This window comes from Gorilla gorilla, chromosome 7 (genome assembly GCF_029281585.2).
Source record: "Gorilla gorilla gorilla isolate KB3781 chromosome 7, NHGRI_mGorGor1-v2.1_pri, whole genome shotgun sequence".
Classification (NCBI taxonomy): domain Eukaryota; kingdom Metazoa; phylum Chordata; class Mammalia; order Primates; family Hominidae; genus Gorilla; species Gorilla gorilla.
The window spans coordinates 45,270,207-45,297,108 of record NC_073231.2 but is presented as its reverse complement, the minus strand read 5'-3'; the positions used below and the strand labels follow the sequence as shown (position 1 = coordinate 45,297,108).

Genomic DNA, 26,902 nt, shown 5'->3' with positions numbered 1-26,902 from the left:
TGGTTTGAGCTACAGAATGAGTTTGAGGGGCAGAGGAGTGATGTAAAATCGCTGAAGATAGAACGTGATATTGTGATGATTGGAGTGAGACAAGTCTTTCTAAGGCAAATGGGCGGCACTGGGCGGCCCACAGAGGGCTGTATGCCCCAATAATGAAATAAAGTTACCAATGGGGGATATTGAAATGACTATATCAAAGAAGTTTGTAAGCAAGTATTGGGTATTATAGTTTCATGGCAAAGTAAACATTATGTAATTAATGTCTGAAGCAGGGTCATAATCCATAGAGGTTCATGGAGGGATCTGGAGAAGCCCATAAAAATGGTATATAGAATTTAATGTGTATGTGGTCCCGAACTTTTACCAGTTTTTTTTTTCCTTTTTCTTTTTTCTTTTTTTTTTTTTGAGACGGAGTCTCGCTCTGTCACCCAGGCTGGAGTGCAGTAGCACGATCTCAGCTGACTGTAAGCTCTGCCTCCCGGTTTCACGCCATTCTCCTGCCTCAGCCTCCCCAGTAGCTGGGACTACAAGCGCACGCCACCACACCCGGCTAATTTCTTTTTGTATTTTTAGTAGAGACGGGGTTTCACTGTGTTAGCCAGGATGGTCTCGATCTTCCGACCTCGTGATCCGCTCGCCTCAGCCTCCCAAAGTGCTGGCATTACAGGCATGAGTCACCACGCACAGCTACTTTTATACCAGTTTTTTAATGCTGTAAATAACCCCCCACGGAAATGCTCACACTGAAAACAAATTTCTTACTCTATTTGCTCTTAATGTATAGAATGTATTTAAGTTAGGAACTATTTTTAAGAAGAGCCATTCAAATTACAGACATAATACTTGTTCAATGTTTATATATAATTTATACTTTTAGCCTAATTAGATTAAATTTTTGAAATTTCATATTTCAGTTTGAGTGACAATAGCAATTTTATATCATGTTTTTTCTACTTTATATTTTATTTTGTTCTCTAATTTTGACTTGTTTGGAAAAAATAAACATTTTTATACAATGCATAATTAATCTTTCTATTTGGAAGTTTTTATATTTAAATTTATTCTTTCATGTATCTTAAAAACATTCTAGAAAACATACTTTTTTTATGATAATAAGATAGTGCAGCAAAATCTGTAGTTTTTTAACCTTAAATTTGTTCACACTGCTAGGCGCCTTTTAATGGCAGGAATAATAAATTCATCTTTGTGCTTTCACACTGCAGTGGCTAGCATAATGGTTGGTATGTAGTAGCTGTTTCAGTAAATATTTGTTGAACTGAATTGAAATGAATCAAGTTGTAAATATTTTCTGGTCACATGAGTAAAATTAAGTAATATACAATTTTTCTTGGCTGAGTTTAGGAGCTATTCTGACACTAATAATTAAACATTTGCCTTTGGACCAAATTTTGAAATATGAGTTGAGATCACTAACCACATATAACCTGTTTCTTTCTGGAATAGATGAAGAAAAATTTTAACTCCTTGTGAATTCATTTTTGGAAAAGAAATATGTGCATATAATAAATATAGAGAAAGCAGTATTTTATGCTCTTTGAAACTTTCAGTTCCTACTTAAAATGTTGGATATTAAAAATTGTCAGAATTTACTCACCCTAATGCAACAACATGAAGCACTATCTGGAAAACACATGCATTCTTAAAATTAAAATGCTATACTTGACAGTGGATCAAAGATAATTCTATAGACTCGACCCTAATGAGAGTAAAACACTCCTCCAGAGCATTCTGTCTCATTTGTTTGAATTCCATATTCAATAAGTAACCCTATGTTTACTCACTTTGTTTCTTAGGCACTTAGTTGGTGCTTGAAAGGGCTATCTTTTTTACAGAAATAAATGTCCCAATGGTTAGTATGGCATTATAAACTAGAAAATTAAAATTTGTTCATTAGTTTACTACTAGAATATTATACAGATTTATATAAATCTGATCATCTGTGATGTATAATTTTGGAAAAAAGAAATCTATAAAGCTGAAGATCAGATCCTAGACCAGAGTTAATCCCCCAAGACAAAATTACTAGAAGAAACAGAATTTGTAGACATTAATGTCCTTTCTTGATATTTCTGAGTTATATTGTTTTTCTTATAGGATGATTTCTACCTAAATTTGAAAGTTAAAAAAGATGAGCCCTTTGTGATGAATCATTCTTCTCTACTTGTCTCTATACTTTACACTGGTGAATTTGGAAGGAGGCTTTCTCTTGTTAGCTGTTGAAAAGTTAATGTCAAAATCTTAGGCTATATTGTTGTCAAGTAAACATTTTTCTTTCTTCTTAGCTCAACCTTGGTGGGTTATATGTACAGAGAAATTTACCCAATTATTAAACCAGTAATGAGTAAAGAGATCAAAGCCATAATAAAAAGGGTGGGAGGGAGGATGAAGGAAAAAATATAGATGTATTTATTACCACTGAACTATACACTTAAAATAGTAAAGATGATAAATTATTTATGTGTATTTCACATCAATAGAGAAACATTTTTAGATGAAAAATTTAATCACAACCTTTCAAAAAGAGCACTTATGTCTTTAACTTGTCTGTATTCAGAACATAAACAGTCAAACAATCTAAGCCAAGTGCTTATCCAATTCAATCACTGAACTTAATATACCTCATGCATGAAAAAAAATCCATTTGTTTACATAGGGAAAAGAGTAGAGCGATCTAATACAAAATTATAGAATGGAAACCTTGTAATAGCCTCAGCTTTTGGCATAAGGTCAGCTTTGCTTATTATGATTGGGGCAGGCTGTACACTAGCAAGTTAGCCTAGTGAGACTCAAATAAATCTAGCTGTTTACATCATTAAATTTTGAATAATGGCATATTTTTATTTTTTTCTGCCAACTTTACCTCTGATAAATAATTCTCAAGATCAATAATTTCTCAGCTATGACAATCAGGAATGAATCCAGATAAACTAATCCCATATTATTTATTTTACACCACATTCTCAAGCTCTCCTGGGGGAACTCTGAGTTATTAGTGTGTATTGAAAGCAAAAGCAGAATACAGTAGGTTTCCAGTGAGCGCTGAGTTCACTCCAAAAGCTTATATAAATGTTCTCATTTTGTTGCAACTCTACCACTCTGCTAGAGGACTGTTTTATTTCATTCCAACACAACCTTTCCAAAGGTTGGCATATCTATTCCCAGGCTAAGGCCTTAAGGTCAATTTTACACCTTTAAAAACATAATTAAATATATAAAAAAGAAACCCCACATCCTACAAAAATCATTAATTTAAACAATCAGTTCTGTAGCAACTGTGAATTGGATTGCTGTCCCAAAGGTGAGTTTTACAAGGAGAACCGAAAATGGCCTAATAATCCCAAATCTGACTGGAAAAATTGTTGGCTTTAAAAATCCAATAAATGGAAGTTTGAATCCTAGCCCTGGAACTTCTTGACGGTGTCATTTTGGACAAATTACTTATTCACTATAAGCCTCAGTTTCCACTTCCCAATGTTGTTGTGACTATAAGAAAAATAGAGTATGAAAAATAGAGTAAGAAAAGAGAGTTCTCTAATAGAGAACATGGCATGGTGTAGGTATTTTATTTTGTTTACCATCTGTCCTTCACGATGATGTTGTGATTTACTTAAGGACAAAAATTCTTGTCTTTCTGGTTAAATGCTGCAACAGAATGCTACAAATATTCTTCCACAGATAAATTCTTGGTAAGTATTTACTGAACAGAGCAGGTCTCAATTTCTTCATTGCTAAAATGAAGGAAGGAAATAATTTGTTCACATATTCTAATTTAAAGCTACATTATACTTTTCTTTTCCCCATTATGAGCCATTTGTTTCCAAAATTATAGCATGTGTGTACGTGTGTGCATGTTCATATTTTGTGGCTTAAAGTTTTAAATTTTATTTCACATGTTTACTTAAATGTAAATTATTTTATATAGAATTATAACAACAACATGAATCAATATTTCAAGGCTCCTATTACATGCAACAAAGTGTATTTCCAAAAAATATTGTATCAATTTGTGACCTTAAAATATTGCATGAAAATAACTGTTTAGTGACACACTCATCAAAAATGAATATTTTTATTTTTTGAGTTTTTCTACCTTTAAGGACAAATTCATTTTCCCTAGCTATCTTTGATTACATGAAATAACGGTGCAATGTTATTAAGAAGTTTCTGAGCTAACTCATGAGTTGTGACTACTTGGAATTGGAAGGGTTCTGTCCAATCAGTGCTCAGTAAGCAGGTCCCGAATGGGTGGGAGAAGGGAGTAGTATACCCCCAGCATGGAAGTCTTATGTAAGCAACTTTAAAACACTGGGTTTTTATGCATAACCATCTTCAATTAGACACAGTTGCTGTTTTCCAAGCAGACCCATCAGAAGATCACACACACACACACACACACACACACACACACACACACACACACACACATTTCTCATGAAAATGGGGTATGACAAATCCTGTACTAGGAAGGTGAATAACATACTATAGGGTAAAGGAGAGGCCTAAGAAGATGGGAATGTGATCTTTCATCTGGATCTTGAAATAAGGTCACAGTGGTAAAGATATTCACTAGTAGAGAAAGGACTTCCTTGAAAGATAAAACAAAGCCATCAGATTAGGGACAGTTTATGAAAGATTCAATTGTTAGAGTACATGCATAGTTTTTAGTTTTAAACACTGAATATCACAAAAGTTATTTAATTGCTATGTGGACTTAATCATGTATGGCTTTCCAAATCTAGTACTGGCAATAGTATATAAAAAGATGCAGGGCTAATCATTGTTAAAGAAGAGAGCCTCACTGCACAGATGAAATACAGGGAACAGATTAAAGCAGGCTAACTAAAGTGAGTGTCTTTTCTCTCTTAAAACAACCCTTTCTTGCCCCATATCCACCTGCACCTCTGCCCTGTCTTCTCCTTTTCCATAGCCCAACTTCTTGGAAGTTTTGCTTACATGCCCTATTTTTATTTCTTCACTCCTTTCTCATTCTTTAATTTATTCCAATTCTCATCAGTCTCCCCCCACCCCCAAAAAAACTACCAAATTTATATGTTCCAAAGTGAATTTATGTCTTCCTCCCTCTTTTCCCAGCAAATCTGGTCTTGTATCCTGTGGCTCCTTCAGTTCACACACCACCAGCCATCCAGGGCCCTGTGGTTTACTCAGAAGTCCAGAAGTCTCTCTTTGTACCTCCTTCTCCCTCAGCAGTTATGTAAAATCTCTGATTTATCCTTAAGCCTTGCCAATTTGACCTTCTACATACTTTCATATTGGGCCATTTCATTTCACTTCCACATCCTGCTGTAGCTGGGTTATGGTTGTTAGGTTCTGCAGTGGATGTTTCTATGCATTTCTCTCATCCCTTTTCTCAGTCAGTGACATGCCAAACACCTTACTTTCAAAAGCATTCAAAGTCCTAAGTGTCAGAGTTTGCAAAACAGTTTTTTCTGTCTAAGGGATCAGACAAGATTGAGCATATTGAAATTAGAGAAAAAGGGAAATGGCAATGGAAGGAGGGAGGCTGGTAGAAAGAACGTGGGACTTCTCAACATGGAAAAGAGAATCCTTCTATTGAGAACAAACGAATGAGTTGATTGACCTACAATGCGATGCTACCAATTGCCCATCATCTGTGAGTATTTCGTCCTGGCTGCTTGAAAGTACACAGAACTGGTGAACTTAGTTTTGGAAAGCCATGGAGGGTTTTTAAGTAGAGGGGACAAGATCAGAGGATTGAAGGAAATGGGGTGAGATGTGGGCACATAAAAGCATGGGAGGCCCTATAAAGTGTATTTACAGTAGTCTAGGCAAAATAGACACAAGTCTGAATCAATAAGCAGAAATGTCGAGAAGGGAGTGGGACTTATGGAAAACGTATTTGTTGTAAGTTTGGTAGATCTTTTCACTAAATTTTAATATAATCTCTAAAATGAGTATATAATATTTATAAAATACCTTTTGTTGAGTCACTCAGAAAAGAATTAACTTTGTCTCTTTTATTTCTTTGAAAAATTATCAATTGACAGCATTTTAAGTTGTTTTAGAAACTTTTCTAAAATGAACCAAAAACTTTATATTTAGTTTGAACAAAAAAGCAGTCATCATTAATAAATATAAACTCTGCGGATCTACTGGCAATTTTATTGTTTATGAATGTCATTTGATTATTAAAAATTGCTATTGCTGTTGATATACATATATATACATATTTAGAATGCTAAACTGTGCTAGAAGTGAAAAAATACTGTAACAATTGATCCCATTCAATGTATTCCAGGAAACATAATGAAAATTAAAGTATTATTTATTCTGCTCATATTATTTTATCATATCACTTACCCCTGTGTTAGTTAAAACACTTTCTTCACTTTTAATCATGCCACATCTTGTAGCCATAGTTTTATTCATGTGACAATATAAAACAGAGGTTATAGGAGTTAACTAACTGCCTTTAATCTCCAAGGTTATTTATAATAAATATGCAAATGTTTCATCCTTATATCACATTGCTATAAAGTGAGAGGATATTCTGAATTTGTACCTGAAACAGAGTATAGGCAATATATGATTTAAGCTTTCTGTCACAATCACTGTATTTTATTATAGCTAAAATTACCTGTTTGTGGGGCAATAATATATTTTCTTTTTTTTTTCTTCAACTTTTATTTTAAGTTCTGGGTACATGTGCAGGAGGTACAGGTTTGTTACATAGGTAAATGTGTGCTAAGTTGGTTTGCTGCACAGATCAACCCATCACCCTGGTATTAAGCCCAGCATCCGTTAGCCAGTCTTCCTGATGCTCTCCCTCCCCGTGTCCCCCTTGACAGGCTGCAGTGCGTGTTGTTCCCTTCCATGTGTCCATGTGTTCTAATTGTTCAGCTCTCACTTATAAGTGAGAATATACGGTATTCGGTTTTCTGATCCTGCATTAGTTTGCTTAGGATAACGGCTTCCAGCTCCACCCATATCCCTACAAAGGACATTATTTCATTCCTTCTCATGGCCGCATAGGATTCCATGGTGTATATTTACCACATTTTCTTTATCCAGCCTATCACTGATGGGCATTTGGGGTGTTTCCATGTCTTCACTATTGTGAATAGTGCTGCAGTGAACAAAGGAGGGCATGTATCTTATAACAGAATGATTTATATTCCTTTGGGAATATACCCAGTAGTGGGATTGCTGGGTCAAATGGTATTTCTGCCTCTACGACTTTGAGGAATCACCACACTGTCTTCCACAATGGTTGAACTAATTTACACTATCACAAACTGTAAAACTGTTCCTTTTTCTCCACAACCTGACCAGCATGTGTTGTTTTTTCACTTCTTAGTAATTACCATTCTGACTGGTGTGAGATGGTATCTCATTGAGGTTTTGATTTGCATTTCTCTAATGATCAGTGATAATTAGCTTTTTTCATATGTATATTGGCCACATGATGTCTTCTTTTGAAACTGCCTATTCATGCCTTTGCTCACTTTTTAATGTGTTTGTTGTTTTCTTGTAAATTTGTTTAAGTTCCTTGTAGACTCTGGATATTAGACCTTTGTCAGATGGATAGATAACAAAATTTTTCTTGTATTCTGTAGGGTGTCTCTTCGCTCTGATGATAGTTTATTTTACTGTGCAGAAGCTCTTTAGTTTAGTTAGATCCCATTTGTCAATTTTTGCTTTTATTGCTATTGCTTTTGGCATTTTTTTGTCATGAAATCTTTGCCTCTGCCTATGTCCTGAATGGTGCTGCCTAGATTTTCTTCTAGGGTTTTTATAGTTTTGGGTTTTACATCAAAGTCTTTAATCTATCTTCAGTTAATTTTTGTATAAGGTGTAAGAAAGGGTCTGGTTTCAATTTTCTGCGTATGACTAACCAGTTCTCCAATCACCATTTATTAAATGGGGACTCCTTACCCCATTGTTTGCTTTTGTCAAGGTTGTCGAAGGTCAGATACTTGTAGGTGTGCAGTCTTGTTTCTGAGTTCTCTCTTCTGTTCCATCGGTCTATGTGTCTTTTTTTGTACCAGTACCATGCTATCTATTTTGGTTCCTGTAGCTCTGTATTATGGTTTGAAGTTGGGTGGTGGATGCCTCCAGCTTTGTTCTTTTTGTTTACAATTGTCTTGGCTATTTGGGCTCTTTTTTGGTTCCATATGAATTTTGAAATAGTTTCTTCTAATTCTGTGAAGAATATCAACGGCATTTTAATGGGAATAGCACTTAAGCTATGAACTACTTTTGGCAGTATGGCCATTTTCACAATATTGATTCTTTCTATCCATGAGCATGGAATGTTTTTCCATTTGTTTGCATCCTCTCTGATTTCCTTGAGCAGTGGCTTGTAGTTCTCTCTGAAGAGGTCCCTCACTTTTCTTCTTAACTGTATTCCTACGTGTTTTATTCTCTTTGTAACAATTGTGAATGGGAGTGGCTCTCTGCTTGCCTGTTTTGGACAACCATTATATTTTCTAACAAATTACAGCTTAACATGAGAACTCAATTATTTTCTCTTTTTAGTTCAACAAAAAACTTTTGAAATCCCATAAATATGTAATTTATAAAATTGATATAAGCAGTCATATGAAATACGTGTTTAGATATTATCATTCATATCATGCAAATAACTTTTAATAAAATTCATTAAAGTTTTATATTCAAAACACTTATAATTTTATCCTCCTCTTTCTCTATATATTGTTAAATAGATTTTATGTATTTAACTGTCTAGGTAGTTAAATATATATAATTAATAAGGAGTAAATTTGAACAACTTGTCATTTTGGGAGGAAATCATTCTAAGGTTTAGTGTACATTACTATACACATAGAAGTAGGCTACATGCTGCTATGCAAAAACATATTTTGGTAGCTTGTCAGGTGGCCACACAGGTTGGTCTGTCTTAAACGACTAGAAAATAAAGCCTTCTTGTTTTGCACTGATCTACCTTGGTTTGGGCCAATAAACTAATTAGTAATACTGAAAAACTGAATAAACTTTATAATTTATCACCTCACCTAACCTGATTTAGAGTTTTCATTGCTCCTTAGTTTCTCTCTTGGGAGGGTGCCTTTCCTTTTGTTGATATCCAAGTCCCTTACTTTCAAAAATGTGTGGATAAAGACATTCCTGTACTGCCTTTCAAATAAGGATGCTCATGAGCCTCAATGCCAAATCCTCAGAGGCATCTTTATAGTACAGAAAATGCAAGCAAATGGAGAGGCTAAATAAATTTCTCAAGAACATTCAACAAGCTGGAGTCAGAGCCAGGAATAGTAAACAGGTCTTTTCACTCCAAGTCTTTGGCACAATTGCCAGATTTAGTCTCTCTCTGATGGTGAGAGAATGAGTCAGCCTGGCATCATTCATTAATCGTCCTAATTTAGTTAATATTGCTGCTTAAGACAGTAAGTGTATAACAATGGACTTTAAACAGAAAATACAGCCCAGAGCAGAAGATGCTATTAAACTTCGATTTAATTCTTAACCTTCCTTCATAGGAACAATAGGTGAAGATTTAGATCAAGGACAATTTGGAATGGTGCAAGAAAGATGTCAATAGAAGTTACTGCATTAGTATCATTACTTAACAGGTATTCCTGAAACATTTATCCTGCTTCAGGAACTGCATGAAAGCCGTAAACATGATTTAGACATGGTCCCTACCTTTGAGGAGTTGACAGTCTAGCAGGATAGACAGACATAAACACATAAGTGTCAACAAAGTTTGTGAAATATTAATGCAGAGCATTATAGAAGCTCAAAAAAAAGGGGCTCAGAATTTGAACTAAGACGAAGATTCACAAAACGCTGTCTTAGGAAAAGACTGAGCTTTGGAGGGTTCTAGTTTTAGCCAAAGAAAGAGTCGGAAGAAAATTACAAGCAAAAGGAATATTTGTGAATGCAAAGTGATGTGAATTACAAATATTGTGCAAGAAATTATAACTCAGCAATTCTATAATTCAGTAATCTGAGTATGTAGAGGAGAAGAGTTATGAGAACTGAAACCCGAGAGGGAATAAGAGAGTGCTAAAGACACTGTTAAAGATCTTGCTAAAGTCCTTTTAGGAAGGGAAGCCAAAGAAGGTTTTAAGCTGTTAGCTGTTATATGATACGATTTGCTTGTTAGGTAGATTATGTTTGTTGCAGGGTGAAGAATGAGCTTAAAGAGGGCAAAATTAAGTGACTAATGTAATAATCCAGAAAGAGTTGATGAGGCAATGGCTAAGAAGATAGATTATGAAGAGATACAATCATAAGAATGTGGTGACTGGTTGGGTATGGGCTGTGAGGTAAAGGTTTCTGGTGTTAATAACTGCATGGACTAAGGTGCTACCAATAGCACTCGAGCATATAGGGAAAAAGGTGTTGGGAAAGATGAATAATTAAACACGCATTTTTAGGGACACACCCGCGACGATATTCTTATTTTACTATTTTTTTAACTTTTATTTTAAGTTCCGGGGTACATGTACAGGTTTGTTATATAGGTAAACTCGTGTCATAGAGGTTTGTTGTACACATTATTTTGTCACCCAGGCATTAAGTTTAGTGCTCACTGGTTGTTTTTCCTGATCCCTCTCCCCCTTCCCAACCTCCACTCTCTGGTAGGTAAGCCTTCATGTCTGTTCCCCTCTATGTGTCCATGTGTTCTCAACATTTAGCTCACATTTATAAGTGAGAACATGTAGTATTTAGTTTTCTTTTCCTGCATTAGTTTGCTAAGGATAATGGCCTCCAGCTCCATCCATGTTCCTGCAAAGAACATTATTTTGTTCTTTTGTATGGCTACATGGTATTCTATGGTGTATATGCACTACATTTTCTTTATTCATTCTACCATTGATGGGCACGTAGGTTGACTTCATGTCTTTACTATTGTAAATAGTGCTGCAATGAACATATGTGTGCATGTTTCTTTATAATAGAACAATTTCTATTTCTTTGGGTATATGCCCAGTAACGAGATTGCTGGGTCAAATGGTAGTTTTGTTTTTAAGTCTTAGAGTGATTTCCACACTGTTTTCCACAATGGTTGAACTAACTTACACTCCCATCAACAGTGTATAAGCATCCTTTTTTTTCTCTACAACCTCCCCAGCATCTGTTGTTTTTTGACTTTTCAATAATAGCCATTCTGACTGGTGCAGGATGGTATTTCATTGTGGTTTTGATTTGCATTTCTCTAATGATCAGGGATGTTGAGCTTTTTTTCATAGGCTTTTTGGCCATATGTAGGTCTTCTTTTGAAAAGCGTCTATTCATGCAGTGACAATATTCTTCAGGCAGCTCAAAATATGACTTTGAGCCTTAGAAAATAAGTCTGAGCTGGAAACATAGATTTCACATTGCTGAGTATACAGAAGGTGGTTACAATCTTGAGAGTATACTAGGTATGACAAGATACAGGACTGCAGAAAAACAAAAGTGAACCAGGAATGAATCTTGACATATATATCTGAGATTAAAGTTCAGAGGGAGGAAGAAATGTGAAAGAGACAAAGAAGGAATGGTGAGAGAAGTGTACAAATTAAAGTCACTTAAGTAACATAATAATGTTTTATGTTTGTCTAGTAACTAATTTTTTCCTGAAGCATTTTCTTATTAGAAATTTTAAGTACATCTCAAATTGAATATAGGAAAGGTGAAGTGAGTATGACACTTCTGATAGGTCATTCTTACAAATTAAGAAATTGATTCTTTCTTCATAATTTCCTTCCAGTTGTTTTCATTTAGTGCAATCTTACATGATGTATTCACCTTCTTTACTGTTTTCTACATCATTTCTAAATTGTGTTAATCTATTCTGTTTTCATTTTGTGTATAAATTGTCGATCTAAATTACTCTCCTTACTACAATGATTTGCATATTCAACTATATATTGATCATCTTTATCTGGATTCTATATACTTTTCCTTCCGGGTGTTCATCTCTGTCAACATCATCTGTCATTGTTAATCCAGTTATTAAAGTCAGTAACTAAGAAGTCATCCTTGGCTTTCTTCTCTCTCTGTTTCCCTGTCTGATAAATCACCAAAGCTATCACTTTTCACTTTTCCCTCCCACGTTTCAAGTCTTTCGATTCTCCCATTCCGTCCATTTAGGTTAGGACACCATTTTTTCTTTTATAAACTATTATAACTATTTCCTGATTTGCCACTCTGCTTTCAGTTTTTCCTCTTATTTCGTCTGCTGCCAACACTCCAGACAAAGTGGAGTCTGTTACTCCCTGTTACTTAAAACCTTCCATGCTTCTACCTATTCCTTCAGGATAAATTCTAAAGCTCTTTCTATGGCATATATGATTTTTAAAAATCTGGTCACTCTAACTCCTCTAAATTCTTACCTCATCTCTTTCCTATCCTGTGTTCCCACTACACTGAAGCACTTGCAAATCTCTGAACAAATATGTTCACTCCCTCTCTGCAGGGTCTTTCTATTTTATTTGCCTATCTTGCCTTACTCTTTTCTCATTTACAACTTCCAACACACACACTCTAGTAGCAGATACACTGGTACTTCTACCAAATTTTCTCTTCAGTAGTCACCAATATATCTTCTCATATAACTATCATAAAGTGTGTTTCCAGGAAGCCCAATCTAAGACACAGTGTTTGTCTTTGCATGTCAGTTAGAAATTAAATCTTTAGGAAGGCTCTCATAACTAACCAAGATTTAGTGATCCTGCTTGAGATACTTTCAGATGCTATAATTAGTCTTATCTGGTATTTATATATTGTAATTGTTTTGCTTACCCAGTAGTAAGTAACTCAAGAATAGATTTTGTCTTTAATTGTATTATTTGCAATGTCTAGCACGAAACCACTGGATAATTTCTTAAAATAAATTAATAGTTTCCCTAAGGGCATTTGAATGTTTGATGATGTAAATGTGCCTAAAATATATGTCTTTTGAAAATAAACCCTAGTGTATTTACCAGCAAACCATGTAACTCTAGATACTCAACAATATATGGGATGAGAAGCCCTAGAAAGTGTTTGTTATATTTTTAAAATATGCTTATCAGAGGCCAGGTGCGGTGGCTCACACCTGTAATCCCAGCACTTTGGGAGGCCAAAGCGAGTGGATCACCTGAGGTCAGGAGTTCGAAACCAGCCTGGCCAACATGGTGAAACCTCGTCTCTAGCAAAAATACAAAAATTAGCCAGGCGTGGTGGTGCACACCTGTAGTCCCAGCTACTCGGGAGGCTGAGGCAGGAGAATTGCTTTAACTTGGGAGGTGGAGGTTGCAGCGAGCCAAGATCGCACCATTGCACTCCAGCCTGGGTGACAAGAGTGAAACTCCATCTCAATAAATAAATAAATAAATAAATATGCTTATTGGGTGTTGCTGAATTCTTGAACAGTTTCTGAAAAAAAGAATAAAAATACATGTATTAATTAAACATGGAAAAGATTGCACTAGAGATCTGTCTTCCAAAAAACTTAAACATATTATGATATTAATTAATTACAGAGACAAATCAGAGCTAATACAAAGACTATTTTATAATCCTAGAATGTTACAGCTGTAGTCTCATATACAAGAAAATCGGACAATAGATTTATTTTCAAAACATGTATTTTTCTGGCATAGAGGTCATTGCCCTAAGTTGAATCTGAGCATGGCCTTAGCATTTCCTTTTACTTCATGTCTACAATAAGTAAACATACTTTTCAATTCAAATTCATTTATCTAAGACCAGATAGGGTGTCACTGAGAATGAAAAGTTAAAATTTGCAATCCTATATTTTCTGTCTATAGGCCAAAAAATTATCCTTATATTAAAAAAGTTTTATTCGTTTTGCTGAATGAAAAATGACAATAAAAATACAAGAAAACTGTATATAAAAATTAACATATTCTAATAGAAATAAGGAACGTTTAAGAGGAACATGCTGAAAGTAATATAGTAATACAAATTGGGGAAAGGCTTAAAGTGACTGAAGTTAAAAATAGAATCATTCGCGGCTGGGCGTGGTGGCTCACGCCTGTAATCCCAGCACTTTGGGAGGCTGAGGCGGGCAGATCACGAGGTCAGGAAATCGAGACCATCCTAACTAACACGGTGAAACCCTGTCTCTACTAAAACTACAAAAAATCAGCCGGGCGTGGCAGCGGGCACCTGTAGTCCCAGCTACTCGGGAGGCTGAGGCAGGAGAATGGCATGAACCTGGGAGGCAGAGCTTGTAGTGAGCCGAGATCGTGCCACTGCACTCCAGCCTGGGCAACAGAGCGAGACTCTGTCTCAAAAAAAAAAAAAAAAAAAAATAGAATCATTCACAATGAAGGGAACAACAGACACTGGGGTCTACTTGAGGGTGCAGGGCGGTAGGAGGGAGAGGAGCAGAAAAAATAACTCTTGGGCACTAGGCTTAGTAGCTGGATGCCGAAATAATCTGTATAACAAACCCCCATTACATGAGTTTACCTATATAACAAACCTTCATGTGTACCTCTGAAGTCAAAACAAAAGATTAAAAAGTCATTATTTTCAGTTTTTGTTTTATACAAAGTTATCTCCATTCAAAATTTTTCTTTTTGACAATTTGTATGCATATATGATATTGCCTAAAAATCCCAACATTAAGATGATTTTTAAAATATGTATACATAAAAGAACCATGTTTTTGTTTTACTTTTAAGTATAGTTACTATTTTTATAGGCTGTTGCTATTTGCAGCTCTATTTATTTCCTCATTCTCTTATTTTAACATGCTGGTTGGTTCTTCTAGTGTATCTCAGAAACAGAGGTTCATTACCATGGTTCTATGATTGAAATCATCCTGCACATAAGAACCATGTGCATATGTTCGGCATTCTGATACATGAAACTTACATATACCAATCTCATTCATTGTTTTCCACCCACAACAAGCTTTTTAAATGATTTTCAGGGTGTCCTAGAGGTAGGCTGAGAAACATCTGATAATAACACTAACTTTTTCCTTGAAAACTTAACGTACTTTTTAACAAAAAATGCTGAATATATCATCTGTGGTCATTTGGTTTACAGATGTTGTTAGAACTATGAACCTTAGATTAGTCTGAAGCTTTATTATGTGCTGCCATCTGCCTTATTGCCCTGTGTCTAAGGACATGTTCATCTCATTTCCATTATTTTCCAGCTTTCCTTCTATCAGCTTTTTGTAATATTATGACTTTTTTGGTAACATTATGGTTTCAAGTATATATAACTGGACTATAACTTATTTTTTAAAGTTGTTCTGTTTGTATTTGCCTTGGTGTTTGGATTAATTTATTTGGATATGTCCAGTAGTTGCTTAAATTATACTTGTTGAAATAATATGTGAAATAGTCCATTGGTAGGCAGCATTATGAAAAAAAGGTTGAAATGTTAACATAGTTGAGATATAAGAAACTTTCCAATGCTTATGATGAATTATAACTAAAATTAAACCTATTGTCCAATGATGGTCCAATAATGTGGCTAGGCAGTAGTTCTCAACTAAGAAGTTGTTTGAGATGCAAATTCTTATGATCCGTCTCACACCTACTGAATCAGAAACTGGATATATTTAGAAGTGGGAAGGCCTAAATGAAAGCAATGAGCCTAGCAACCTGTGTTTTAATTAGTCCTCCAGGTGATTCAGATGCACACAAAAGCTTGAGAATTACTGTATTACATTATTCATCATTGTAAATCTATGGAGGTCTTGAAAGACCTACATCAGAATAAAAGATAATTAATTCACTTAGACATATTCTAATGCCATACTGTTATGCTCACACTGAAAGTTACCCAGGTACCTTTTTGCATTTATACTTTATACATCATTATGAGTGTTAGCTATTTTTCATGATAAATACGGTTTTTTGTCTTGTTAGATTGATCCTTTCATTGTTACATAATGTACCTCTTTGTCTCTAATAATTTTCTATGCTATGAAGTCTACTTTATCTGACATCAGTAAACACTTCTTATTGTTTTAATTAATACTTGCTTGGTACAGGTTTTTCCGCCCACTTACTTTCAGGCTACCTAATCTACCTATTGTTATATTTGAAGTGAGTTTCCTGTAGACAGCATATTTTGGATTATTTTCTTTAATATACTCCAGCAATTTTGTTTTTAAACTGGTGTAGATGAATGTAGATGAATTCAATTTAAGAAAACGGTTGAAATTTTTGATTTAAGGCATAAGTCTGCCATTTTATTTTGAATATATCTCCTTGTAAAGTTTTCTTACTGGTTGCTCTAGGTACTACAATACACAGTCTACTGGTATCGATGTCTTGCCACTTTGAATAAAGGGTAGAAGTCTTGCTTTCATTTAGGCCTTCCCACTTCTAAATATAATTGTCTGAAGTATTTCCTCTACATTCCTCGAGTACCACATTATGCGGTGGTATAATTTTTGTTTCAAGTATTATTTTAAAAATTCCTAAGAGGTAGGCTAGTCTGTTTTATTTACTTCTATGTTTGCCATATCTTTCTGAAGTTTCAAGCCTTTGTTAGCATTTCCTTTCTGTTCAGAGAACTTCTTTAAGGGTAGATTTGCCAGCAACTAATTACCTTAGGCCTTTTATTGTGGGGGGTGGGGACTTTCTTTGAAAACAATTTCATGGGGGAAATTAGAATTATGGTTCAATGTTGCTTCAACAGCATTCAAAAATATTAAATTGATCTGAGACAAAGGATTTCAAAGTCAGACTTGAAAGGCCTCTGAAGCCAGACTGTCTGGTTTCTTTTTTTTTTTTTTTTTTGAGGCTGAGTCTTGCTCTGTCACCCAGGCAGGAGTGCAGTGGCGCAATCTCGGCTCACTGCAAGCTCTGCCTCCCGGGTTCATGCCATTCTCCTGCCTCAGCCTCCCGAGTAGCTGGGACTACAGGCGCCTGCCACTACGCCCAGCTAATTTTTTTTTTTTTTTTTTTTTTTAGTAGAAACGGGGTTTCACCGTGTTAGCCAGGATGGTCTTGATCTCCTGACCTCGTGATCCGCCCGCCTCGGCCTCCCAAAGTGCTGGGATTACAGGCGTGAGCCACCACGCCCAGCCCAGACTGCCTGGTTTCTAAATCTAGCTCCACCATTTATTAGCTACGTGACCCTGAGCAAGTGATTTAATTTTCTTGTGTCTGTTTTCTTATCTCTAATGGATACTAATTGTACCTACCTCAGAAAGACTGAGTCAATACTTGAACAGCATATAGATAAAGGGCTGGCATGTATGAGAAATAAATGCCAGCCATTATTTTTACTAGGGACTATGGAGATAGATACTGGATACCATACTAGAATTATTCAGTTCCTTCTGTTCTGATTTTAGGCTGGCATATAAATTTGCTTCATATCTAGAACTAACAAATTATGATAATGTATTAAGCATGTGAAAACATGTTTCAATGTAGTAGAACATAACTATTGCTGAGAATTTTGCTTTAATTCCCAGTTCACTTCTCAATAGAACTTTGGCGATTTAATTTCTCGAGCATGGTCATCTTCAGTAAATGTATATACTAATTCTCATCTCCTAGGGTTAACGTGAGAATTACATGAGAGAATTCACAGAAAATGCTTAGCCCAAAGCCTGGCTCTTGGTGACCACCCAACAAATAGGAAGTCTTGTTTTTATTACTCACACATTTATTTCTCACACATGCCAGCTCTTCATCTAGGATGTCACATATGCTTAAATAACAGTCATATGTGACATCCTACTTTAAGATTCTTACTATTCTTAATATGTTTTTAAATTTTTTTCATTAACATTATTTTAATTGGCAAATCATAATTGTATTACATTTATAAGGTACAATGTAATATTTTCATACATGCACACTGTACAATGTGTAATGATTAAATCACACTAATTGAAAGATCCATCTCACTTATTTAACATTTTTTGTGATGATACATTTGGAATTTACTCTCTTATTTTGAAATATACAATACATTATTATTGATGATAGTCACCCTGCTGTATAATAGATATCACAACTTTGAATATTTTGAGTTAAACTCTCAGGTTCAGTCAATTCTGGGAAACTAGAAAGATGAAATTTGTTGATCTACAAAGTTAAGAACCAGGCCACAGACTATCGAAATTTTATTGGGTAAAATGCCACCATGCCAGATATTGTTTGAATCTCACTACCATCTTCATGTCTCGTTATTAGACACTCCATGTCTTACTGAAGATGGAAGATTGGAAACTAGGCTCTGCCAGCAGGATTTCAATTAGATTTCACCAATAAGAGACACTCATGAAAGCTGAGCGAGACAGCATTATTCTCCAGTAGCAGCTGTAAGCAGGAATGTGGCAGACAGCAGAAGTGAGATTGTACCAGAAGCTTCCAAAGTTCTCCTGAGAGTCATTCATTTTGTATTACGGTCAGTCACAATTATTGGTGGTGGTTTCTATGCGATTTCTTTACTTTTAAACTTTTTGAAAGTACTTTTCTTGATCTTAATTCCTTAGTTCTGCCAGTAGTTTTGTAGATCACAAATTTCCTGTTTTGCACTACTTCTCAGGTGTTCAGAGTGGCTTCTGCTGTATTGACTAAACCTATCTGACACAGTTACCCATGAGTCTTCTTGGTAGGGAATGCTATGTGATTTTCTAATTCTACATGCTTCACGTAGGGATCCACCAAACTATAATACAACAATAGTAATTTCAATGTAACAATATTTTCATTATGATACCATGGGGATGCAGAGCACGTTATTTTCAAGCTGGGATCTTCACAGCAGCAACCAAACAAACATATGTAAGTGCCTATTCTGCACTCTTCCTAACCTTCTCATTGTAACAAGAGACAGGCTGCTGCTCTTCCTATCCTTCTTTGAATTTTGTTTCAACATCTTTTTTCTTTTCTTTCTTTCTTTCTTTTTTCTTTTCTTTCTTTCTTTCTTCTTCTTTTTCTTTCTTTTTTGAGACAAAGTCTCACTCTGTCACCCAGGCTGGAGTGCAATGGCATGGTCTTGGCTCACTGCAACCTCTGCCTCCCGGGTTCCAGTGTTTCTCCCATCTCAGTCTCCCTAGTAGCTGAGTGCCACCACACCCGGCTAATTTTTGTATTTTTAGTAGAGATGGGGTTTCACTATGTTGGCCAGGCTGGTCTCGAACACCTGACCTCGTGATCCACCCACCTTGACCTCCCAAAGTGCTGGGATTACAGGTGTGAGCCAAGCCATTGTGCCCGGCCCTTTCTTTCTTTTCTTTTTTCTTTCTTTCTTTTTCTTCTTCTTTTTTTTTTTTGAGACAGTTTCACTCTGGTCGCCCCAGGCTTGAGTGCCATGGCCCAGTCGCAGCTTATAGCAACCTCTGCCTCCCGGGTTCAAGGGATTCTCCTGCCTCAGTCTCCCAAAATGCTGGTGTTACAGGCGTGAGCCACCATGCCCGGCCTCACTTTCTCTTCTCTTAAACCGTCATGGAAATACAGAACACTTCTGCTCACCAAAGTGTCTGCAGTTTTGTTTTGTTTTGTTTTGTTTGTGTGTGTTTTTGTTTTTGCACATATCAATCAGTTTTCCAGTGGGCACCTACTGCATGTCTACATACTAACTCAATTCTGATACTATCTACCTGAAGTTAGAGTCAGATCCCATAGGTTAAGGTCTCAGTCCCATAAAACTGCCCCCACTTCAGATCCCAATCACAAGTTTCAGGTTGTGACTTATGCTTCAAACCTTCTAACCAACTGGCTATAAATCAGGGGTCTTTATAACCCCCTCTCTGGGTCCCATTAATTTGCTAGAGCAGCTCACAGAACTTAGGGTTACACTTCACTTACCTTTATTGTACAAGATAGAGATGAATAGCCAGATGAAGGAATGCACAGGACAAGATATCTGGGAAGGGGCATGAAACATCTGTGCCCTGGGCATGCCACCCTCTTAGCACCTCCATGTGTTCAGCAACAAACAAACTTTCTAAATCCCTAATTTTCACAGAGTATTCATCACATAGGTATGATCAATTACTAATTCAATTTCCAGCTTCTCTTCCCTCTCCGAAGAAGGGGGCTGGAGGTGAAAGTTCCAAGCTTCTAATAATGCCTTGGTCCTTTCTGGTGAGCAGTCCCCATCCATGAGCCCATGAAGAATTACCTGATTAGAGTATGAGCTATTCTGGATAAGATAATATCTAGAAAAGACAGCCAAACTACGTGTTTGAGAAATTACTATCATTAAGAAAACTCTAAGAAATTAGGAGCTTTATGTCAGGAACCAGGGTCAAAGACCAAAAATATTAGAACAAAAAATGCACCTGGAACCCCATCACTCTGGAAATTAAAAGAGTTCTAGGAGTTATGCGCCAGGAACTGGAGGCAGAGACCAAGTATATATTTCTTGTTATATCACAATATGACATCTCCCCAGAGGGAACCTACTTTCTAGAACAGGGAGGCAGAAGTATTTCCTGTCTCTCTCCCAGTGGTAGCCATCATTTCTTTTAAAGCGTTATCAAGTCTGACACTCAGTCATGGATGGGCTTCTCCAAGTTTGCCTGCTTCACCCACCAACCAGGACTTGCCCATCTGCACCACTGACTCTGTCCAGTGTTTTGCCTTGCCCTTCTTCCCAGGCACCTGGTTGAAGGCTGTGGAGATGGCTGGCAGTTGGTGCTGGCTCTTCCTGCATCTGGGACATCCAAAGATTCTAAACTATCACGTGTGCCTTTAAGAAACTTAGCCTTTAAGAAACTGTTCAAAGTTTTAGATTTTCTCCTTACTTTTATGGTTGCCTCCTCTTTTTCACATATTCTGTTAAGGTGAAATAATTTATATGTCCCATTTTCCCTTGGGGGGGGCTTGTCACACTTTGAAATTTGAGACACTTGCTTAATTTATGACCTCAGGACTCTGATAGGCTCCAAAATTATGATTTTGGTGACTATATGAATCTTTCCATAGGGTTAAAGTGAATTCTCAGGTGGCTTTTTAAGTCTTAAGCCACAGGATATTATTTGGCTCTGTGTCCCCACCCAGGTCTCTTGTTGAATTGTAATCCCCAGTGTTGGGGGAGGGACCTGGTGAGAGGTGATTGGATCAGTGGGGCAGATTTCTTCTTTACTGTTCTCATGACAGTGAGTGAGTTTTCATGAGATGTGATTGTTTAAAGTGTGTAGCACCTCCCCTTTCACTCTCTCTTTCCTGCTGGCAATGTGAAAATGCGCTTGCTTCCCTTTCTCCTTCTTCCATGGCTGTAAGTTTCCTGAGGTCTCCCCAGTCATGCTTCCTGTACAGCCTGCAGAACCGTGAGCCAACAAACCTCTTTTCTTTATAAACTACCCAGTCTCAGGTAGTTCTTTATAGCAATGTGAGAACGGACTAACATACCACATGAGCTTGTTGTCGAATGTCTCCTTTAAAAAAGCATTTTCTAAGTCCTGTATCTTCTAGCTACTGACCTACATCTTTCATCCCCCTAAGTTAGCCATATTTTTATTGTTTTGTGAAAATTAGGTGAAAATAAAATTTGTAAAGGTCCAACAAGCAATAAATCATAGCTTTTCATATCACTGTTACAATCGATATAGACTAGATTTAAACAAAGGTAACCCTATTAATAGGGTCTTTTCATTTCAGAACATAGAATAATTATTGTTAAAAGTGAATGTTTGGCTGGGCATGGTGGCTCACACCTGTAATCCCAGCACTTTGGGAGTCCTAGGTGGGTGGATCACAAGGTGAGGAGTTCAAGATCAGCGTGGCCAATATGGTGAAACCCCATCTCTACTAAAAATACAAAAATTAGCCTGGTGTGGTGGTGGGTGCCTGTAGTCCCAGCTACTCAGGACGCTGAGACAGGAGAATAGCTTGAACCTGAGAGGTGGAGGTTGCAGCGAGCTGAGATTGCTCCATTGCACTCCAGCCTCGGCAACAGAGTGAGACTCTGTCTCAAAAAAAAAAAAAAAAAAAAAAAAAGAAAAGAAAAGAAAAGAAAAAAAAGCGAATGTTTTATTACTGCTATACTTGCACAGATCAGTAGATTGAAATGTAGCAGTTCAGGAAAATTTAAAATAAAACAAAAATATAGTATTACATTTGATATTTATAATAAGACATCATCAGGTACTGCTGGGAAAATATTAAAATCATGAAGATATATGGGCTCCAACAATATTCATACTAATAAATGATGTATACCTTTAAAGAAGAAGTTTTGTTCAGCTATCTCAGGACATAAGGGACATATTTCATATAGAAGCTGGAAAAAAGTGCACTATTAAAGAATTGTTGAAGAAAAATATTTTCTTTGGAAATAAAAGACAGTCAAACTACGTATCTCTATGAACAATGCTCAATATGCGATAATAAATGCAAATTTCACTTTTATAATCCATTCAGGATTTAGAAGTTTGATTTTGAACATATTCAATTGTTTAATTAGGAATCCTTTCCTAATTTTCAAACATCAGCTTTTTGTTTTTTATTAGCCATTTCTATTTCAATTGGCAACAGAAAACATTTTTTCCTTTTTTCATTGCAGCTAAATCTGGTTTCCAAACTGTAGTCCAAAGAATTATTTTAGGCATAAATTCCTGTAACTTTTAATTTTTGTTTAATAAAAAAGTACCGAAACAAAAGTTTAGAAAGCTAGCACAAAACATTTGCATTTTTATTTGGCATATAAATTCTAATAGATATCTCTAAGCTTCTGAATTATCAACCATAATCCCATAGCTCTCAGTTCAGAGATTATTGTCTTAATTTATGGAAATGATTATGTCTCTCAAATTCGAATGAAAATTATGGTTTTCTATAGTTTATTGAAGGATAAAAATAATTCCACTTTTTTTGCCTGAAGCATATAAGGAGCATATTTATTTCCATAATGTCAAATTAAAAACTATAGTTCAAACTAAATATCCTTAAATGAATTAAAAAAGACAGAAATCTATGTCTGTATGACTTTTCATAAACTTGTCTCAACTTAGTACTTCTGATAGTCTAAACATCATCCACAAAGCAAAGTCTTATATACTAAATGACATGATTTCTTCCTTCACTTAGAACTTTCATAATATAAATGAAATAAATTATTAAATGGGTTATTTTATATTTCTTGTTATGTTTGCTGCTTTCTTTTTTGCCTATTGAGATATAATTGAAAAGTAAAAAATTTATATATTTAAGTTGTACAACGTGATGGTTTGACGTAGGTATGCAAGTTAACTAACACATTCATTACCTCACATAATTTTACCAATAATTTTTTTTGTGTGTGTGGTGAGAATACTTAAGATCTATTCTCTTGGAAAATTTCAAGTTTATGACACAGTACTATTAAATATGGCCACCATGCTATACATTAAGTCCCCAGAAGTTATTCATCTTATAACTGAAATTTTGTAGCCTTTGACCAAGATCTCCCAATTTCCTTCCCCACCCTCTGCCCCTGGCAAACACCCTTCTACTCTCTGCTTCTGTGAGTTCAACATTTTTAGATTCTGCATCAGTGAGATCATGCAGTATTTACCTTCCTATGTCACAAAGCATCCTGCTCCATAGGCCCATCCATGTTGTCTCAAAGACAGGGATTTTTTTTTCTTTTTTAAGGCTGAATAATATTTTATTGGATATATATACCTCACATTATCTTTATCCATTCACTCAGCAATGGAGATTTATGTTATTTCCATATCTTGGCTATTGCGAGTAATGCTACTGCAATGAACATGGAAGTGCAGATAGCTCTTTAAGATAATTTTATTCTCTTCCGATGTATACCCAAAAAATGGGATTGCTGAATTATTTGCTAATTCTATTTTTATTTTTTTAAGATAACTCCATGCAGTTTTCCATGATGGCTATACCAGTTAACATATCCATTAACAGTGTGCAAGGGCCCCTTTTCTCTACACTCTCGACAACATTTTTTGTCTCTTGTCTTTTTAATAAAAGCCATTCTAATAGGTGTGAGGTGATATCTCACTGTCGTCTTAATTTGCATTTCCTGGTAATTAGTGATTATCTTTTCATATGATTGTTGGCCATTTATTCTTAAGTCTTCTTGGCAAACAAATGTCTAGTCAGGTCCTTTGCCTATTTTTTATCAGTTTTTTTTTCCTATTGAATTGTATGAGTTTCTTATATATTTTGGATATTAGCCTTTTATCAGACATATAGATTGCAAATATTTTCTCTCATTCTGTAGGTTACCTTTTCATTTTGTTGATTGTTTTCTTTGATTTCCAGAAGATTTTAGTTTGATGTAGAATAGTCTCACTTGTTTATTTTTGCTTTGCTTATATGTGCTTTTGGTGTCATACACAACAAATCATTGTCAAGACCAATGTTAAGGAGCTTTTCCTGTGTTTTATTCCAGGAGTTTTATAGTTTCAGGTCTTACAGTTAAGTCTTTAATCTATTATATATGGTGTAACATAAGACTTCAATTTCACTTTTTTGCGTATATATATATATATCCATTTTTCCCAATACCATTTCTTAAAGAGACTATCCTTTCCTCAGTATGTATTCTTGGCATCCCTGTCAAAGACTAGTTGACTATGTATGCATGGTTTTCTATCTGGGCCCACTATTTCATTCCATTGGTCTATATGTATGCTTTTATGTCTGTACCACACTGTTTTGATTACTATAGCTTTGTAATATAGTTTGAAATCAGGAATTGTGGTGCTTCCAGGTTTGTTCTTTCTCAGGGTTGCTTAGGCTATTCAGGGCCTTTTGTGGTTCCATATGAAATTGAAGACTTTTTCCCTATTTCTGAAAAATGCCACTGGACTTTTGAAAAATTGCATTAAATCTATAGATCACTTTGTGTAGTATGGACATTTTAACAATACTAATTCTTCCAATCCACGAACACAAGAGGTCTTTTCATTTACTTGTGTCTTCTTCAATTTCTTTTATTAATGCCTTATAGTTACATGTACAAATCTTTTATGCCCTTGGTTAAGTTTATTTCTAAGTATTTTATTTTTTTGATGTCATATGAATGCAATTGCTTTCTTAATTTCCTTTTTGAACAGTTTGTTCTTAGTTTATAGAAATGCAATGTATTTTTGTATATTGATTTTTGTGTCTTGCAACTTTACCGAATTTACTTATCAGTTCTAACAGTTTTTTTGTGGGGTTTTTAGGGTTTTCTCTATATATGATCTTGTCATTGGCAAATAGAAAGAAATTAACCTTTCTTTCTTATTTGGATGGTGTTTATTTATTTTTCTTGACTAATTATTCTGATATGACTTCCATTACTGTGCTAAACAGAAGTGGCAAATGTGTGCATCCTTCTTTCTTGTCTTAGAGAAGAGAAAACTTCCTGATATTATAGAAGAAACTTGCAGCTTTTCACCACTGAGTATAATGTTAGCTGTGGGCTTGTCATATAGATCTTTAGTATGTTGAAGTATATTCTTTCTTTACTTAATTTATTGAGAGTTTTATCATAAAAAGATGGTGAATTTTGTTAAATGATTTTGTTCTTTTCTATTGAGATAATCATATAATTTTAATCCTTTATTCCATTAATATGATGTATTTACATTTATTGATTTGCTTATGTTGAACTTTCCTTGCATCCTAGAGATAATGCCACTTGATCATGGTATTATCCTTTTCATGTGCTATTGAGTATGGCTTGCCAGTACTTTGTTGAGAATTTTTGGATCTATGAAAATCAGGGATATTGGCTTGTAATTTTCTTTTTCTGTAGTGGCCTTTTATGGCTTTTATATAAAGATAATGCTTGCCTCGTTAAATGAGTTGGACAGTGTTCCTTCATTTTCAAGTTTTTGGAAGAGTTTGAGAAGGATTGGCATTAATTTTTTAAAGGCTTGGAAGAATTCACTATTGAATCCATCAGCTCTGTTCCTGGGCTTTTTTTGCGGGGCAGGTTTTTCAAATTTTTTAAATTGCATCTATCACTTTACCTGTTATTCACCTTTTCAGAGTTTCTACTTCTTCGTGATTCAGTCTTGGTAGGTTATAAATTTCTAGGTATTTATTTGTCTCTTCTCAGTTATCCAATTTGTTGGTGTATAATTGTTTATGGTAGTCTCTACTATATTCTGTATCTCTGTGGTATCAGTAATAGTATCTTCTTTTTCATTTATAATTTTTTTATTTGAGTATTCTCTTTTTCTCTTGGTTAATATAGCTAAATGTCTGTCAGTTTTATCTTTTCAAAAAAGCAACCCTTGTTTTCATTGATCTTTTGTTTTATTTTTCTACTCTCTGTTTGATTTATTTCTGCTCTAATCTTTATTATTTGCTACCTTCTAACTTTGGGCTTAATATGTTCTCCTTTTTCTGGTTCTTTTGGGTATAAGTAAGGTTGCTTATTTGAGGTTTTTTTTCCTTAATATAGGAACTTATGCTGTAAACTTCCTTCTTACAACTACTTTTGCTGCTTCCCATAAGTTTTGGTGGTTATGTTTCCATTTTTATTTGTCTCAAAATGCTTTTTGATTTTCCTTGTGATCTTTTCTTTGACTCATGGGCTATTCCTCATTATGTTGTTTAATTTCCACTCTATTTGTGAATTTTCTAATTTTTCTTTAGTTATTGTTTTCTAGTTTCAAACAGTTGTGATCAGAAAAGCTACTTGATATTATTTTAGTCTTAAATTTGTTGAGGCTTGTTTTGTCACCCAAGAGATAATCTATCCTGGAGAATGTTCCACATGTGCTTGAAAAGACTCTGCATTCTACTGCTGTTGGATGAAATGTTCTGTGTATGTATGTTAGGTCTATTTGATCTATAGTGTTATTCAAGTCTGCTGTTTCATTATCGGCTTTATGTCTGGATAATCTATCCATTGTTTAAAGATATAGTAAGATATTGAAGTCTCTTGTTTTTTCTCTAGTATGATGGATCAATTTTAAAATTATTATTATTGAAAGTTTAGAAATATTTATTTAGGCCTCACAAATCATTTTTAGCTA

General features: G+C 35.2%; 1 long non-coding RNA gene across 1 annotated transcript in view; it reads right to left on the bottom strand.

Moving 5' to 3' along the window:
• LOC129523977 (uncharacterized) overlaps positions 1-20,599 on the bottom strand; it is a 90,224-nt gene extending 69,625 nt beyond the window's left edge. The window contains exon 1 of the long non-coding RNA XR_008667618.2: positions 20,379-20,599. This is a non-coding gene — a long non-coding RNA (uncharacterized lncRNA). The remainder of the gene's footprint in view (positions 1-20,378) is intronic.
• Positions 20,600-26,902: the final 6,303 nt, after the last annotated feature.